At 34.0% G+C, this 20,192-nt stretch overlaps 2 protein-coding genes across 3 annotated transcripts in view; both read right to left on the bottom strand.

Annotated features, from left to right (window-relative positions):
• Positions 1 to 19,838, bottom strand: part of LOC134841089 (MYND-type zinc finger-containing chromatin reader ZMYND8-like) — a 73,042-nt gene extending 53,204 nt beyond the window's left edge. Inside the window, exon 1 of one of the 2 annotated variants that reach the window (XM_063856869.1) lies at positions 19,717 to 19,838. The gene's annotated coding sequence lies outside the window, so the exon portion shown is untranslated. Of the gene's footprint in view, positions 1 to 9,421; positions 9,645 to 19,716 lie in introns of those variants that run through there. The other variant, XM_063856868.1, reaches the window with a different exon arrangement.
• Positions 1 to 20,192, bottom strand: part of LOC134842554 (choline transporter-like protein 2) — a 546,776-nt gene that overhangs the window by 443,486 nt on the left and 83,098 nt on the right. The gene's annotated exons all lie outside the window — the stretch shown is intronic.

Below are 20,192 nucleotides of genomic sequence, written 5' to 3' on the forward strand. Positions count from 1 at the left end.
GCAAGCAGCGAAATGAACAAAAGTCCATAAAGTCAAACGTAAGTTTTGATCGTTGCGAATCATGTTAGAAATCGCTCTAAGCGAGCAACTGTTAAGTTGTTTGGTCTCTGCAACCATTGAAGTACGGTTAGAGAACAACAATCAACGCAACAAACTTGGCCACGCGTTGGAGTAAAAAGGCGCTTCCATTTTCTGACTTAAGATTACTAGTTCTACAAATGATCAAAAATGAACAACATTCTAAAAAAGGTTTGTAAGGCACAATTTTATAAATAATCACGTGCTGACTTTTTTGTTCACGGATCACCAATGAATAAATATAGAAAATAAGCACGTTTTAAAGCTAAACAAAAATAGTTCTTTTTTCTTCTTTTAGATGCCAGATAATAAATTTTGTAGTGACGACGAATAATTTGAACCCAGTTGTAAAAACATCATCATTTTTGAACGAATACAGCTACAATACGTGGAAATTATTGATGAAACCATTTATTTTGGTACTTCAGACTACAGAAACAACTACTTTTAAAGTTTTGTTTAAATTATTCAGACTACAGAAACAACTACATATAAAACGTTCAAATTATTGAAGAGTTCACAAAAAAACAACATTTTCTACTTTTCTAAGTATTTGTCTTTCAATTATGATAAATAAAAGACTGCAAAGCCCGGAGTGTTCCGACTGCTTTTACACTTGTCTGAATTTATTTTTTGTTATCATTTTGAAGGTTAAGAACACAGCACAAATAATACGTCAGTTTCCTACAATTTAATCGAACGAAACAACTTGGAGCGTTAGAAAAATCATCCTATTTAATTTCCTACCCTAGCCAGATTCACAGCGATTTAACACATATCTAGTAATATAGTAAAATGTCACAAACATTTATAGCCATTCCCCGATCGCGGCTTAAAAAAAAACATACCACAGACAATTGGAAGTGTCGAAAAACTTATGACTATGTTTTTGAGTAATGTTTTTTTTCAACATTCGAAACTTGAGGGCGAAAAACATCATGTTATAGCTTTGAACTTCGGGAATCTTTTATGTTGATACTTTTTCGCTAAAAAAGATCCAATTTAAGAAGACTGGATGAAAAGAAAAAATTATTCCGCTGGGATATATATTCACACAGAGGCAAAGCTCCGCTTCGCAAACACTTGTGAGAACACGACCAAAAAGCAGCTCTATAAAGTTAAATAAGAAAAAGTAGAAATAAGCCTCGAATTAGCAAAAAACTTGGCTACGTGTAGGATTCGAATCTGCGACCTACTGCAATCAAGAGATTTTGAGACTCACGCACTATCCCCTAAAGCTTAACAACCGACAAACACAAGTCACGAATTAAGCAGCTACATATGCTAACAAATTTTGTTGTGAATGCGATTCAGCAACAAATACAAATAGACTCAACTTTGCAATTAATAATTTGGAATATAACAAACTGAAGGCATCCACACTAACTTTGCATGTAACAAATTGCAAAGCATAAAGCCACATTATGTATAAATTATGAATTTCAAAAAACTTCGAGACATATTGAATAAAAAAATTCTGAAATCGAGTTTTCATAATTGTGATGTTGTTTGAAACCAATAGCGTTTTTCGGTTCAATTGATGAATTGAAAATTCATCAACTGTGTTGATTTATTACGATTCGAATGCCAAATTACATGCTATCAAAAAGCTTTAAGGTACCCCACCATTTTTGGGCTGCCGCACCATAAAATTGCCGCACCAATATTTGCAACTTAGGTTGCAAAAAAAGACGGTTCATCCTAATACACTAGCTTCGCAAGTGTAATTAAGTGTAATAAATTCCAGTTTTGAAAAGCAAAGCCCATTCAGGTTTTTTCGCATCATTTCGTTTTCTTAAATAGAGAGCGTTATTTGCCTTCACTTTTGCAAATGAATTAGAATTAAGCTCAGAAAAAAAAAACAAGACTGCTCATATCAAAGCGAAACCCTGAATGCTCCTCGACTGCATTTAAAGTCGAAGTTTTTTCTTTCGGTTCTTCATTTTATTTCCCACACCAACGCTATGTAAAGTTCAAATTGGTATATTTTGAGTCTGCTAAGGCAATATTGAGAACAAATGGCTTTACCCAGTGCAATTTGTAATGATTTAATTAGCCAATTACGGCTTAATACAGCGCTTATTTGAATTAACCGGACAACACGAAAAAAAATTCAAATGCGTTTTTCGCAAAATGGGTCAAGATTTGACGAAAAAGAAAATGAGACAAAGGTTGCTGAGGTTTTGATCATTTATAATATGATGCAATTTATTTCGCGAAAACCGGAACCAAATAATTGCCTCGAAACTTTTATAAGTTAATCAAGAATTACGTTAAAACTACCAAGTTAATTGATAAATAAGTTACACAAAGGGGCGCCTTTTAAATAACCAATCAACTAAACAAGAACTAGATCAGTGAAACCTCCAAAAATTTGCGCAAAACGTTCACAATTGGTTTTTAAGCAAAGTTTTTGAATTTTATTTAGTAAAAATGACATTTTTTGCTGTCACGCAAAACTATAATAACCTAAACATTTTTAGAATTTTTACACTTCTAGAAAATTGTTGGACTATATAAGAAACTCCTTTTGAGATAACTTTTAATCAACTAACTGGGTAAATTTAGCGTTACTCCTGCTGTAACATTTTAGTTCCGAATTTCGAAAAACAACTGCAACATAAAAATTCTGGTAAAATCTAGCTAACTTTTGTTTTTTGTTTCATTTTGTGTCTAATCTTAACCCAACTTGAAGAAACGGCTTAAAGTTTTCGTTTCTGTTCGTTTTGTCTAGGTAATTTAAATTAGCACTAGCGCGAAATAAACGCACGTTACTTATCCCAATTCGGACAAATAGCAATTTTCGAACCACCATAATCTTACCAAAAATGATTCCGCAAAATCTTTTTGTTCCGGCTTTCGATACGAAAGTAACGGAATATTTGTGCTCGGGGTGGGTTTTTTTTCCTTCAGACAAATTTCGACTTTTTAACTAGCCATTTTTGACGGAATTTTTTTAAATATCATTCATAAGGTATTGTTGTCCTAAGCTTAAATTTGAAAAAATATTACACCTGTGATCTGTTTTTGTAAAGTTATGAGGGTTTAAAGGTAGCCATTTTGACCAATTTGGGACAATTAACGCGCGATATAATTCGAGCTATAAACGCGTAAGCGGAGATTTAATTCGTCGTAGAAATCGTTCCAAATTGGTTGAAAGAAGCTTATTTGCCATAATTGGTTTGTTTCAAGGAACGAAATCTATCCTTTTATACTTTATATGGCGTGTGGGGGGATGATTTTCATTAAAAATTTCAAAAAAAAAATTTAATTTTATTTTATTTCAATTAATTTTTTTAATTTATTTCTGCTCCAAAAACCTTAAAAGGCAGTCGGAACATTCAGAGCTTCGCCCTGATATCAGCAGTCTTGTTACTTTTCAAATAGTTTTTAAAAAACCTTATCAAAATGGCTAGTTAAAAAGTTGAAATTGGTCAGGCAAAAAAACCACCCGAGCACAATGATTTCGTCACTTCTTTGAAAGTTGGATAAATGGAAAATCAAACTCAACTTACAGTATGAAATAGAATACACTAGTCCTCCGAGATTGTGCTAAATTTTGCAAAACTCAACAGAGAAAAATTTAAGCATGCCGAGCCCGAGAAAATTTTGCTTGCCTTGTAAGTTGATCAAAACTGGTTCGTTTTTTTTTGGAAAAAAAATTGCTATAAAATTCAAAAATGTTTCTGTAAAAAAACTTCCACCCACACGCTCTAAATGATTAAGGTGTTTTCTTTCAACAAGAAATCGAGTTCAATTTAAGATTGTTTTGTCACAAATTGGAATGCGATTAAAATATTGCTTAAATATTGGACACAACAGAAAATTTTAGTGCATATTAATTAGCCTAGCCCTATTTGGAGCAATTGGAAATTTCCACAAACGTTTTACAAAAAATCAAAAACAGATGAAACACCTCTAGCCTATTAATTATGATAAAATAGCACCGTTTACGTTTTCTCGATTTCTATTGAATTTACAGAAGTATCCACAAAAAGACAGCAAGAGAAACACAGGCACAAAATACTCTGGCCAGAATAACTGATATCAATCTCATGCGAAAAATTGAATGAATTCGATTAGTTCTCACTAAAGCATGTTGACACAGCAATCCAAAATTTTGGTTCCGATCGCCGAACGCAAGGATGAATTTTGACCTCATTTTAGTCGTTTCTTCGATTCAAAGTCAAGAACTACAAAACGACGGAAATTTTCAAATAATAATTGCTATTGAAGCCTCTCCGATCGTAATTTGGACTGCAATGAAAAAATCTGCAGAAAATTCTATGATTCATTAAGCCATCCAAATAAATCGAGCAGGAAAACTCAATTAATTTAATAAATGAGACCAGACTTTTGATGACTAAACTTAAAAATTTTTATGCTTTTTTAAAGAAAACTCGCACAACAGGTTTTACTGGATTAATTATTATTTTTACTCCGCAGGCGGAATCTAATTTGAAATGAACTAATTGAATTTGGAGTGGATTGGAAAAACACCAGGCTGCCGAACTATTACATTTTTACTGCAAAAAATGGCCAAAATAAGTTAAGCAAGGATAGCCGGTTACAGTCCAAGTAGCAGAAAACGTTGCAACAATAGTCCTATAAAACACAAAGTTTTTTCAAATTAGTGTCGTTCTTTTCTGCGTGGTGCGATAAAAATTATCTGAACGAAAAATTAGAAATCAGACATATTCAATATTCATAGTAAAGTAGGCCGTTTGGAAAACAGTTTGTGTAGGAAAATGACCAGAAAAACGAAAAAAAAAATTGTTAAAAAAGTTTTTTTGCAGAGTTTTTGAGTTTTGAAGTTTTTGATTCCAAAATTAGCGCTAAAAAACTCCATAAACATTACTTGAGCAAAAGTAAGTTTTCACGGCTTAAACTAAGCGTCAAAAAGCTTTTGCAAGCCTATTAAGCTCATCTGATTAGTTTGAAATTAGACCAAAAATAAAAAAAAAACTTCTTCGTGACTGAGAAATTTGTTTTAAAATTTTTTAATGTCGTTCAAATCACGACTGAAAGCGCTTTAATATGACATATCAATCGACCCATTCCGATGATTATTTGTGATACCTGATTTTGGTTCGAACAAAAACATTTTTTCAAATGGTCGGAACAAAAACATTCCGTTCATTAACATTTTAAAATAACGTTACTGTCGATTAAATAATCAAATGATACTAAATCTGCAGTGGAAAAAATCCTAGTTGGCCTAAATTTACCTAGAAAAGAAACACACTGCTACACAAACCGAAAACAAAAACTATCAAACGTAAAACCAAACAAGACTGCTCGTATCAGGGCGAAGCCCTGAGTGTTCTGACCCCCTTTTAAGGTTTATGGAGCAGTAATAACATTTAAAAAAATTAGATCAAATAAAATAAAATGAAAAAAAAAAATTTCTAAAATTTGAAATTTTTTATGAAAATTATCACCCCACACGCCATATAAAAGACAAAAAGATAGATTTCGCTCCTTGTAACAAATCAATTATGGCAAATAAGATTCTTTCAACCAATTTGGAACAATTTCTAAGACGGATTAAATCTCCGCTTACGCATTAATAGCGCGAAATATATCGCCCGTTAATTGTACAAAATTGCCAAAATGGCAATCTTTAAACCCCCATAACTTTACAAAAAACGATCACATGTGTAATATTTTTTCAAATTTAAGCTTAGGACAACAATACCTTTTGAATGATATGAAAATATTCCGTCAAAAATGGCTAGTTAAAAAGTTGAAATTTGTCTGAAGAAAAAAAAACCCACCCCGAGCACAAATATTCCGTTACTTTCGTATCGAAAGTCCGAACAACAAGACTGCTTGTTTCAGGTCGAAGCACTGAATGTTACGAATGTTTCCTCACCTATTGCAATAGGAAGGCGCAACTCGTTACAAGATTTGCCTGAAAATTTCTCAGGTACAGCCAACCAATACGAATGCGATAAAATATTATTCTAAAAAAAGACAATCAAAATAAGCATAATATGGACTTTCTATCCATTTGGCATTCAAATTTGCCAAAAGAATTTTTATAGGGGAGACAAATCCCTACACTGTACCATAGGGGAGTAAATAGTTAACGAAACTGCTCATATATCAGGGCGAAGACTGAATCTTCCGACTGCACTTAAAGGTTCAAAACTTATCTGGTTGAAATATTGACATATTCGAGAAAAAAAAACATTTTTTGTTTTCTTTTTTTTTCTTCAATTGATCCCCCACACGCTAACATAAGCTACGAAGGGGTAAATTAAGCGTCTTGTCACAAAATAATGCGAACTTGCCTCAATTCAATTTGGAACCCACCAATCAGCCACTTTGCGTGTTATAATAACGCAATACTTCGCGCGTTAATTAATCGAAATTGACCAAACTAGCATCTTTCAAACTCCCATAACTTTGCAAAAAACAATCGCAAGTAAAAAATCGTTTTGAATTTGAGCTCAGAAAAACTATATCTTTTAGATGGTATGAACAAATTTTGTCAAAAATGACTAATTGAGAAGTCGAAAATTGAAAGAATAAAAAACACCAAGCATAAATATTCAACACTTTTTCAAAAGTCGGAACAACAAGATCTTAAAATTATCGCGCGTTTATCATCCCAAATTGGCAATCTTACAAAACAACTTTACAAAAAATCACAGGTGAAATATCTTTTTAAATATATTTCACCCATCCTTTCATAAAAAAACACATCCTTTCATAGTAAAAAAGAGGCAGGAATTATTGCGTTTCAATAAAGCGGATTGAACAGATGCTACCAAATTACTCGCTAAAAGGAATTCGAGCTGCATAAGGTATACCAAAACAACTCGAAAAATGAAAACAAAAAGGGTGACTCAGGACGGAAAATGTTAACTTGCACTATAAAAAAGCGTTTGCTTGTTAGCAACCGCAGCAAATCAGTCAACCAAAATCTTTATGTATATATGTTTTTATTATAGCAGGCGCTCTTGTGAAGTTTCATTAAAAAACAATTCTGAGCCTCAATGGGCGTTATTTTTACTATCCGCCCACTTATCCCCTTAATACTAAACAAAAATATGATACCTTTGTACATGAAGATGATCAATTTTCTAAAACTTAAAATGGCTGACAATTTATGACACAGTGGCATAAAAAACAAGAAAGTTGAAAAAACTACTGCACTTTTCCGACTGGACTTTTAGGCCAATTAAAAAGTTTTTTGCTCTGAATAATTGACGAAATAATCGAAACAAATTTTTTTCATTTCTTTCTTCCTTTATTATCCACACGCTATCTAAAATACAAAGAGTGTATTAAGCGTCTCGTATTGTTTTAAAGGAAAATTTTTTTCAGGTTCGTTTTTTATTCCGAATTTCGAATAAAATGAGCAAAATATATGCTCAGGGTGGCTTTTTTATTCAGACCACTTTTACAAAACTCTGGTCCTTCGTGAGATCGGTCTCTTGATCTGAATGTGGTCAGACGAGTGTGCACACCACTATAGAAACCTGCCACTATAGTAAACTACTTTTTTTTTTATTCTGCACAAGGAAATCATTCCAAACTGAATTGAGGCAGCTAATTAATTTATTAACTCCATACACGACTCAAATTGCAACACTTAATTTTTGATATGATCAGCCTAAAGTTCATAGTTTTGCTAATATTTAATTTACCAAATTATCCCAAACCCATTAAATGGCAGCCGCAATATTCAGGGCTGTGCCCCGATCGATACAGAAGTCTCGTTCATTTCATCCCTATATGCAAAGATACAAAGGGTGTGTTTGGCGTCTCTTTTTATTTCAAAAGGACTAATGTGCTGGCCTCAAATCCATATATATATATATATATATATATATATATATTACCATTTAGGTGGGGCGGGATGCGGACGCCCTCCCCTTCTCAGGGATTCGACCACCTGCCGACTCTTTGGTACTTTTTAAGAAATCCATTTGTATATCTGAATTTGAGCGCCGGACAACAATATCTTTCAAATGCCTTTAAGAAATTCCGTAAAAAGTGCTTAGTTAGGAAGTTGAAAATTGACTGAATAAAAATAACAAGAATGTTCGAAGCAGGTCAAAGCCCTGAATGTTCCGATTGCCTTTTAATTTAGTTTAGACAGACTCGCGAGAGGTTACTATATTGGTCTGCACACCGCCTAGGCCCATCCAGATCAAGCGATCAATCTCCGGCGGGGCGAGAGTTTTGTAAAATTGGTCTGAATAAAAAAACCACCCGAGCAAGTTTTGTTCCGGCTTTTTTGGAAGTCGAAACAAAAACCACTTCAGGCATAAATATTCCTTCGAAAATCGGAAAAGACGCAAAAAATGATTTTTTTGAATAACTTTCTCAAATTAGTTTCGGTGCCATTTAAAATTATCGATATATACTATCGGGACTTAAATTCAAATCATGGATGACTTACCTTGCTTAAAATCTTTTAACTACTTAGAAGCGATATCATCGGGAAATGCGAGTTATTCATCCGACCAGCATTATGCTGAAAGACATTTTGGATTCGTGCTATTATTGCCACGCAAAATCAGGTAAAAAATCCGTGTCAAATTTCATATAATTTAAGCCAGCCATTTCAAACGTGATCTCAACTTCTTTAAAATGAATCAACAAAAAATATATTCAAGTATGCAAAAATTAACAATGCAAACTACTGCTTTTGCGAAAGAAACATTGGTCATTTGTGCATTAGGACAAAAAAAAATTGTTGATAACAAGTTTTTTATTCAATGTGAGCTCGAAATTTATGAAGCATATGTAGTAAAAGGTAGCAGAGTCAACAAAAAGACAAAGGACTGCCCAAGCCCACAAAAGTCACAATTGATGGTGGAGAACTGTCCAAAAAAGCCGCTGCTACTGTTTCAGATGGAAACTATAACGGCTTTACTTCAGGGGATTCCAATGGCTTTGAAGTGAAACGAGACATGAGTGCAAAATACGCCCAGAAAAATCACGATAGATGAACGTTGGCGTTTGAAGATCAAGCAACTTTCGAGGTCAAGACCCAATCAAACGATGTTTATTCCGATAAACCGACCCCCTAGTAAGCTAGGCTAAAATATACTTGTCATATTCAAATGGTTTTCAGGAGTAATTGATCCGTTTCAATCTTGTCGAGACAGGCGGGCAATTCATGATCTCCGGTTTTTTCTTTCAAACATCCGACCGTCGAAGTTCAGAACTCATTCAATTATTTCTTGAATGTTTGAGACATTCTTCTAATTGTATGGTGTTGTGTTACAGACTTTTGTTGGCCTTGGGCAGCCCTATAAGTAGTGATGATGTCATCCAAAACTTATTCAAAAAATAATTGTGTCTTCAGTTTTTAAATACCAACCGTGTGAAACTGTATTTCTCGACTCGACTGGATATGCAATTTTTCAGCTGGGCCAAAAGATGGCGAAATTTTCAAAAAGTTGATGGAACTATTTTCAATGGTGTACGACTATAGCTGATTTGTTGTTGAAACGAAACAAAATGCTTCTCTTTTGTTAACAAATTAATCCTTATTCGGCACGCAATTTCAACGAATGAGAAACGCGCGTTTTCTTGCATGTGATTTACTTTGCGCAGTTCTTGTGTCCTTATACTATATATTAAACACAAGCTAGCTAGCTAGCTTACAGAAATGAGAGAATATAACATGTAATCTCTAGAGCTTGGCGTCAGAAAAGCTAGCTAAGGCAACAAACACAGTGCGCATTTTATGTTACGCTCCAATATGCAATTCAACCATGATAGTATAATCCATGAAGTAAAGTATTGGCAGATAAAATACGCCGCTCACATTTTGGCAGAAAATATCAACGCTAACATTTATGTGCTGTATCTTTTCTTTCTTCATTCCACTTGCAATTTGAGCATATAAGGCAAAAGCAACAATTTTGGTGGAACATTAAAGCTTTGTGTGCCTTCATTTTCATACGCGTATCTTAGTTGTTCACTTTCACACAGCTAACAAAAGCATAACACGGTTGTTCTGATCTGTTCTATATGCTTTACGTTGGCTGAAGATATTTGCTCATTTTGCCTCTCTCATTTTAAGCCTTCAAATAGCTCTGATAAGGAAATGGAGCTAAATGATATTCAAAAACTGATGATTTAGTGATTGTATTAGTTATATTTGTTTTTCAAACTAGGATAATATGGTTGCAAAATTAAGTCGGGGTCAATTATGAAATAGGTTTTCACCATTTCATTCCATTTAACACGAATCCACTTTAAATTTTTAAAACAACTTCGATTCAAATAAAAAAAGGAAAAAATGCGGCGTTACACGTCCCATTATGCAAGTGCACAAACAGACTTAAGTAATTAAGAGCACAAACAGTTAACCGCAGCGTGGGGACCAGTGGCAATTTATAAACCAAGCAACCTTGACTGGCCAAATGACCTTTTTATTTAGAAATTTTCAATAAAGAGTCAATGCTCTACTTCGAAAAGATTTTGATTTTAAAAATGTCAATATTAATAAAATATAATAAGCAGAGCAGTTATTAAACATCTCGAGCAATTATTAAACATCATTATTAAATTTATTAAACATCTCGTTTGTTGCCAATTCGTTCATTGATTTATAATTTTATTTTGTATTTTGACATTTGGCTTGATTTCTCTAATTTTTTTTGGAAATTCCCAAACAATTTAATGATCGAGCTAAAATAAATTTATGAGCAGATTTCTGATATGATAGAGTTTATAAGTCTCGTTTGATTCCTCATACCTAGTCTAATTTTCCGGGCCAAGTATGGGAAAAAATGGCGAACTGTCTTTTCCGATAAACTTACAAAATAAATGGAGTAAGAAAGTTTGGGAACATTGGTACATCTTATATGGAATGAACTCATTTTCGTGTCACTTGAGCCGTAAATTCCATCCTCGCAAGTTTTTGTTCCGACTTCTGGTACGAAAGTAACGGAATATTTGTGCTCGGGGTGGGTTTTTTTTCAGACAAATTTCGACTTTTTAACTAGCCCTTTTTGACGGAATTTTTATATCATTGAAAAGGTATTGTTGTCCTGAGCTCAAATTTGAAAAGATATTTCACCTGTGATCATTTTTCGTAAAGTTATGGGGGTTTAAAGATATATTTCGCGCTATTAACGCGTAAGCGGAGAGTTAATCCGTCTTAAAATTGTTCCAAATTGGTTGAAAGAAGCTCATTTGCCTTAATTGATTTGTTACAAGGAGCTAAATTTATCTTTTTGTACTTTAAATGGCGTGTGGGGGGATGATTTTCATAAAAAATTTCTAATTTAAGAAAAAATTGCATTTTATTTAATTACATTTAGCTTTATTATGTTATTACTGCTCCATAAAATGTTAAAAGGCAGTCGGCACATTCAGGGCTTCGCCCTGATACGAGCAGTCTTGTTAATGTTTCAAATAATTTAATCTCTTCAACTGAGAAAAAAATTACTAACTACTGTCATTTTTGATGTTGAGGTGCATGTTTAAAAAACAAGTTTAATCGTTCTTAGAGTCTATAGAGCTAAAATCCCGCCTGCATTTAAAAAACGCAAGAATGCTCGTATCAGGGCAAAGCCCTGAATGTTCCGACGGCCCTTCAACTTCTCGAACAGTTTTGGATTTATGAAATATTGACAAACTATGAAGTTTTAAGTCATATTATCAAACTTTAAGTGTAAAAAGACTGCTCGTATCAGGGCGAAGCCCTGAATGTTCCGACTACCTTTTGAGGTTTCATGAGCAGTAATAACACAAAAAAAATTAAAAATAATTAAAAATAATGAATTTTTTTTTTCAAAATTTGAAATTTTTTTATGAAAATCATCACCCCACACGCCATATAAATTACAAAAAGATAGATTTCGCTCCTATTATTATATCAATTATGGCATATAAGCTTTCTTGAACCAATTTGGAACCGATTTCTAAGGCGGATTAAATCTCCGCTTACGCGTTAATAGCGCAAAACAAGTCGCGCGTTAATTGTTCCAAATTGGCCAAAATGGCAATCTTTAAACCCCCATAACTTTACGAAAAAAGGTCACAGGTGAAATATCTTTTCAAATTTAAGCTCAGGACAACAATAGCTTTCGAATGAGTTTTAAAAAATTCCGTCAAAAATGGCTAGTTAAAAAGTCGAATTTTTTCTGCAGAAAAAAAACCCACCCCGAGCACAAAGATTCCGTTACCTTCGTATCGAAAGTCGGAACAACAAGACTGCTCGTATCAGGGCGAAGTCTCAATTATTCCGATTACCTTTTAAGGTTTATGGAGCAGTAATAACATAAAAAAGTTAAATGTAATGAAATAAAGTGCATTGTTTTTTTCTCAAAATTTGAGATTTTTCGTGAAAATTATCCACCCTAACGCCATATAAAAAACAAAATGATAGATTTCGCTCCTTGTAACAAATTAATTATGGCAAATAAGCTTCCTCCAACCAATTTGGTACAATTTTTAAGACGGATTAAAACTCCGCTTACGCGTTAATAGCTCTAAATATATCGAGCGTTAATTGTCCCAAATTGGCGAAAATGGCAATCTTTAAACCCCATAATTTTACGAAAAATGACCACAGGTGACATATCTTGACAAATTTAATCTCAGGACAACAATACCTTTTGAATGATATTTTAAAAAGTTATGTCAGAATGGCTAGTTAAAAAGTCGAAATTTGTCTGAAGAAAAAAACTCGCCCCGAGCACAAATATTTCTGTACTTTCGTCACGAAAATTGGAACAAAAATTGAATCGTATCTGAAATCAACGTGACCAATTAGCTTCATGTGTTCAACATGGAACAATTTTTTGTGGCGAGTTAATTGGTCACGCGTAAAAAAAGGTCTTTACATTTTTTAGCATCAAAGTATAAAACAATCAGTTTAATTCGATTCGGTTCAGATTGATCAGACAGCCAAATTAATATTAAGGTAAAGCCATCCCGCGCGGCCCGTTTAAGCACAGTGATCGAGCCGTCACAGTTAGAAAAAATCCTTTTTAAAAAGGGCACTTGTCCCTAAAAAAACAAGACTGGTCGTATCAGGGTAATGCCCTGAATATACTGACTGCCTTTCAAAGTATGTGAAGCAGTGTTTTCTTAAGCAAAATTGATGCGTTGTCTTTCGAAAAGAAATAGTTTTTTTTGGAAAATATTCCTTCACAAGCCATTGAAGAGATGAAATTTATAAATTTTTCAAATTATTTCATTGCACGAAACGGAACAAAAAGGTATTTGAAAATATTTTGTTACCTGAATAGTTTCGCATTGATAAGTTTTTCTCAGCATGCGATAAGAGTTTTAAAACAACAGACGAATGGTGGAAAATTTCTAAGTTTTTCAAAGCTAGCCCTTCAAGCACTTGAAAATTTGAATTATTTGAAGTTTTAGCTTAAGTTTAGGAGCGGGAAATTCTGAAGACAGCTAATGAGCATGAGCAAAAAATCTTTGAAACGTTTCAAGCTGTTCAAAATGCTTGAACGAATTCGCGAAAAGTGCATCTTTTTTCACGGAAGAGATTGAGCGATGGAATTTTAAAAGTATTCCAACTGTTTCAGAGCGTGGATCGCAAAAAATGTTTGAGCAAGGAACTGATCATCAAAAATATTAGCTTGAATATATTCGGAAGAATTTAATTATTTTAAAGCAAGCTTATGAGCAATAAAACTTTGAAGTGTTTCAGATTATTTTTATAACTTGAATCGATTTGAAAAAAGTCAAAAAACTTTTTAAGCAACCTTTTGAACAACAACTATTTAATGAAAATCAGGTTGTCGTCATAGCTGACATGTATTCGGTATAGGTAAAAACAACCTATTGAAATAAATTTAGAAATATTTCAATTTGTTTGAATATCTTGAAACGATTCGCAAATTATTTTTCATTCGCACAGACATTTCAGCCATAATTTCTTAAACCAATTTGAGAGTTGTTTTGAGAGCAAGAACTGGTCCATGAAAAGATTTATTGAGCGATAACACTTGGAAATAGCTTCAGTTGTTTCGAACCGTAACAAAAAAAAATTTATCCGGCCAATCGCAAAAATATAGTGAGTCATTCAGTCTTAGAAGTAATTAGAAATTGGACTCGGAGAGGAAAGACAATGGGACAACGGGAAATTTTAGGAGCGGGAAATTCTGAAGACAGCTAATGAGCATGAGCAAAAATCTTTGAAACGTTTCAAGCTGTTCAAACTGCTTGAACGAATTCGCGAAAAGTGCATCTTTTTTCACGGAAGAGATTCAGCGATGGAATTTTAAAAGTATTCCAACTGTTTCAGAGCGTGGATCGCAAAAAATGTTTGAGCAAGGAACTGATCATCAAAATTATTAGCTTGAATATATTCGGAAGAATTTAATTATTTTAAAACAAGCTTATGAGCAATAAAACTTTGAAGTGTTTCAGATTATTTTTATAACTTGAATCGATTTGAAAAAAGTCAAAAAACTTTCAAAGCAAACTTTTAAAAAACAAAAATTTGATGTAGATCAGGCTGCTGACATAGCTTACTTTCATTCGAGATAAGTAAAAACTGTTTTAAAAAAAACTATTGAAGAAAAATAAGGAATGTTTCAAGTTGTTTGAATATCCTAAAATTCGGAGAGGAAAGAAAACGGGGCCATGGCCAAACACCTAGTTATGGAAGATTTGCATGCTAAAATAGACCACTACTCAAGGCAGAACTTTGTATCTTCGGTCTTCGGTCTCTTTACTAAGAAAAAAGACAAACAGTATACGTTTGTTAATTTTTTAAGGATTAAGAATTCAAGATTTGTTACATCAACTTGGCTTTCTAAACAAACGAGTTTCGGTAGGGCCATTTCAGGCATCCGAATCGCAAACCAAAGCAACACCCCCAGTAGCAAGCAAAAATGGGTACAAAAGTTGGAACTTTAAATTAATTTTGAAGAAGTTTCTAAGTTTGTATCAATTTTGAAAGATTCGTTAAAACCTCCACATCTCCTACGAGCTTCTGGAGAAAGTTTGCAGAAGATTTGCAACCATAAAAAACATCTCCGTTAGCAAGCAAGTACGAATTAAAAAATTAAATTAAAATTTTTCAGATTTTTTTAAGTTGTCCGTATCTTCTAAGCTACGAGCTTCTGGAAGATGTGTTCTGATATTTGAGCTGCAACCTTTAGTTACGCTCCTGTTAGAATGCAAAAATGGGTTCATCAATTAAGATTTTGAAAAACTTTTTTTTGGATTTCAATTTTTAAAATTTACCTACTAGCATGCAAGTAGGGGCATTCAAGTGAACCTGCCCATTTCTTGTAAGCTACGGGCTTCTGAACGGCCATATTTTCACATAAGATAAGCAACCCTGAATTATGCCCCCGTTAGCATGCCAATACGGATACAAAACATTCAACTTGGAGCTGTTTTGAGTTTTGAACTATTTTTAGGTCTTTGTAAAATTGTTCATACCACCTCAGCTACGAGATTCTGAAAATTGGAATCGCTACCGTTCACTAAAGTCCCGTTAGCGTTTGAATTTTAATTTTTTTTGAATTTCGCAGTGTCTAGAGTTTCTAAAATATTCGTAAAATGCTCCATATTTTCATAAATGAGAGCTTCCGGAATGCTAAGCCTCGGCATTAGAATCGCAATCAAAAACTGCATCTTCGCTAGCAGGTTAGGAAAAATTTGTGACTCAAAAAAGTTGTGGACTTTTCTCTAAATAATTAAAATTATCTTTGGTTTGAGCTTCCGCAATTGCAGCCGCTACCTACACCCCCATTAGCATGCAGCTACGAGTACAAAGAAAAAAAAAAGGTAATCGTTCTAATGTTCCTCAAAATTCAAGAAAAATGTAAAATTTCTTAAAACATACATCTGGCCTTGAGCCTTGTTTTGAAAACTAAATTTCGGATTTAAAAAAACTGCTAGTATTTTATGCCTTGCTTTATTTTTTCCCTGCGCTGCTCAGACTTGCCTTGCGCTGCCTCTCCGTGCTCAGCGCTGGCCTGCACCTATTTGATCTGCGGTTCCCTGCCTTGGTTTGCGCTGTCGTGCCTTGTAATGTTCTGCCTCCAATAGCTTCGCGCTGCCCTGCCTTGCCCTACGCTGATCTGGCCTTCTTTATCATCCTTACGCTTCTCTACCCTGCCCTGACCTGCCTTGTCTTCGTTGTTTTTCCCTGCCTTGGTTTTTCGCTGCCCTACCTTCGGTGCACTGCTTTGCCCTGCGCTCGAATCTTTAAAACATTTTGCCTAGACATTTGGTCTTGACCCAAGCAAATATCATGAGTAGATTCTTATCCAGGCTTCGGTTGTCTCTCCTTGCCTTATCTTGCCCTGCACTGCACTGCACCGCCCCCATCTTGCCTTGCGCTGCTGCCCTAAGCTAAAAACTTCTAAGACAGTTTGTCTAAAACCTTGACCTTGACCTTAATAAACATATTTATTATCCTGATTAACCTTAATAAACATCCTTATTAACACCTTTATTTGAAAATAACCGAGACTTTGTTTTCAAAAAGCTTTTTGGACGTTCATGGCTTTCGTTTAAACGCTGTCCCTAGCGCCTTTTGTTAACCACTGTCCTCTATGAAAACTGCTTAAGACTTGCGTTCATAGAGGTTTTAGCGTTATTTTTGAATCAAAGATTCTAGAATAATCAAGGTGGGTGCTCTTTTCAGACAAATTTCGACTTTTAAACTAGCCATTTTTGATGGAGCTTTTTTCACCAAGTTTTGATGTTCTAGTCTGAAACTTGCAAAATTATTGTTCCAACTTTCGTAACAAAAGTAACGGAATATTTTTGCTCGGGGTGGGTTTTTTCAGACAAATTTCGACTTTTAAACTAGCCATTTTTGATGGAGCTTTTTTCACCAAGTTTTGATGTTCTAGTCTGAAACTTGCAAAATTATTGTTCCAACTTTCGTAACAAAAGTAACGGAATATTTTTGCTCGGGGTGGGTTTTTTCAGACAAACTTCGACTTTTTAACTAGCCAATTTTGACAGGATTTTTTTATATCGCTCGAAAGGTACTGTTGTCCTGAGCTTATATTTGAAAAGATATTTCACCTGTGATTTTTCGAAAAATTATTGGGGCTTAAAGGTGACCATTTTGGCCAATTAGTGACAACTAACGCGCGATATAATTGAAAAGTTTGGTCAACTTGTTCAATCGAACTTTTTAAACAATTGTTTTTTGATTGAATGACTTTGTTTATTTCTCAATTTCATTTAAAAAAAAAATCAATTCCCGAGATACACTTTCAAAATTTCAACGCTTGATTAATTTGCATAAAATACAATAATTTTCGAAAAATTATTGGGGCTTAAAGGTGACCATTTTGGCCAATTAGGGACAACTAACGCGCGATATAATTGAAAAGTTTGGTCAACTTGTTCAATCGAACTTTTTAAACAATTGTTTTTTGATTGAATGACTTTGTTTATTTCTCAATTTCATTTTAAAAAAAATCAATTCCCGAGATACACTTTCAAAATGTCAACGCTTGATTAGTTTGCATAAAATACAATAATTTTCGTCCAATCGATTCACACTATGAAACAACTCGAAAAACTTAAACTCGCTTCGCTTAAAGCTAGCTTGTAAAAACTACTTTTTAGCAAGTCGATCCACGCTATAAAGTAGCTTGAGTTATTTTGAAAATTTATCGCTCAAACAGCTTGCTTAGAAAAACTAATTTATGCTTTTTCGATAAATTTTACCCAAATTGAGAACACCGGATCAAAAAAGTCAAAGTCAAACCGCAAAAAAGTAAATTTGAGCCTGAAAAAAAACGTTGGACTTTTTCACGAATCATCACGACTTATGTAAGAGTTTAAACTACGTTCATCGGTTCTTAAAGTTGAAATTGGTCAGGAGAAAAAAAACCCGCGCACAAATACTCACGTCGTTTTCCTCAAAAGTCGGAACTTAAGACCTGCCTCATATCATTTGGTAAGGATTAAATTGGCGCTTATGTGCTGAATATTTGAATGTTTGCATGTTAAATTTCACCAACAATTTTGCAGGGCATCAATCTTTTTCATGAAAAAGTTCCCGTCAAAAATGCTGTTTGAAAACTCGAAATTTAAAAGTCGAAAAAAAACCACCGAGAACGAATATTCTGTCACTTCCTTTAAAATTCGGAACAAAAAAAGTAGTTTTGCTGTTTTTCGCGGCAATTTCTTTTTGGACGAGAAAATGGGTGCATTTTAGCTTGAACACATTTTAACTAAGAACTTAAGATAAACAAATATTTTGCGATATCTTGACTTGCAGAATATGATTTTGATTAGACGTTGGATGATTCGTTAAATGGAAAAACTAATCAAAGCCAATAAACAGTAAGAAAAAGAGCCAATTAACGTACGTAAACAAAAAAACTACTTGGTTTTATTGAAAAACTTCAACTTTCGATTTGATTTTTTATAATTAAACAATATTCGATTTTCAAAGAAAAAAATAGATGGCCTAGAAGCTCTTTCAAATTCTAGAGCAATTTGTGATTGACATTTCTAGATTAAACTAACCCAATTTGAAAAGACTGGATCAATAGGTAATATTTCTTCGCTGGGAAATCGGATAATTAAAATCCATTTATGAAATAAGAAATTGATCACGTTTTTCGTGGCCTTAAAACTTTCCTTGTTCGATAGTAGAGTTTCTCTTTATTTTAACAAAAGACACGAGTTGATTTTTTTAAAAAAATCAAAAATCGAACGGCGAAAAACGTAAATGTGAGCCCGAACAAATTTAAAAACTTCCCCTGAAAAAAAAACAAAAAAAACATCACGACCTATATAAGAGTCTCAATTATGTTCATCGACTCTTAAAAACATTTCCAAGCTTCAGGTTTTCACACAGCTAATCACACAATTTTCATATGTGAAAACGTTTATTATAGTGATTTTATATTTTTACAGTACGTATATAAGTTTTTGGAATCGTAAGACAATAAATTTTCATTCGTAAAAATTGCATTGGTGGAAGTTTTGGTCAACCCGGTTGTTAGATTTTGATGATTCTGACTTACAAGCTTCTAATAGTAATCAAAAATAAGAAATTTAACGGATTTAACGCCCAAAATCATGGTGATACTTTTCAATATTAGATAGATTCATAGCAACTGCTTGTTTTCTCATACCGAGAGCTCCACCTAATAAAATGTTTATCTGTTTTTACTTACTTGCATTATTAAAAATACAATCAAACCTATTTTTTGAGGAGTTCTCTAGCCAATACACGTGGAGATTTCTTTTCAAGATTATTATTTATCTCTGCCTGCTAGCTCTTCCTTCCCTCGAAGACAAGCAATAGCCTCTAATGACGCAAACAGTGAAAAGAACTGCTGCACTTTCGAACTTACTCAATAACACACCACACACATACAGCATACCACAATTCCACTCGAAACAAAGTCTTCCGAGGGAAGGGGATTTGAATAGCTGCACTTTTACTATCAGACAAACAGTTACTTATATTTTGTAGGCTGTGCTGCATTCTGTATAGTATAGTGGTTACCAAGGAAACCATATTTTGCAGCACGCACACGTGTCATACGCTGCAAACAGGAAAAAGAGGAAACAGTTATATACTATTCCGCAAATTCCCATTTTACTAAGCACGATAGAAAATTCCATCGTGGAATTGGGGAGAGCAAAGCTAACACTACATGTTGGTACAAGAGCACTAGCACAGTAACTTACCGTGCCGCCACAGGGGAAATTGAGAGCCACGTTGTATTGTAGCGTAAAGCGTCAGATGGTCGTTGGGAATAAATTCAGGATAGAAAATTGTGCCAGAAAAATAGAACAGCACGCAAGCAGCTACGTCTGATATCGCTTATTTCAAAAATGAAATTTCGCTCGCAAATGATTTTTGTCAAGATTTAAGCTGCGCGGCATGGAAAAATTTTGACTCCTCGTTTCGATTTTTGCATTCAAAAAGGTGCTTCTCTGCGAGTAGCAACTTTTTGAATGAGAAGAAATTGTCCAGAAAAACATTTTCCAGTAATCTCAGCAAGTGGCCGCTAACATATAGATTCATAACAACACTCTGCTGAAAATCGAGCAACTTCGGCATGCGTCTCATGCAAAATTTCGCTGTAAGCAATTTCTCTTGAACTGATATTAGCAACCATTTGCCGACGACCATTTTACTAGGGGTAAAAGTCTAACAAAAC

The sequence above is a fragment of the Symsagittifera roscoffensis genome, chromosome 3, assembly GCF_963678635.1.
Source record: "Symsagittifera roscoffensis chromosome 3, txSymRosc1.1, whole genome shotgun sequence".
Lineage (NCBI taxonomy): Eukaryota > Metazoa > Xenacoelomorpha > Acoela > Convolutidae > Symsagittifera > Symsagittifera roscoffensis.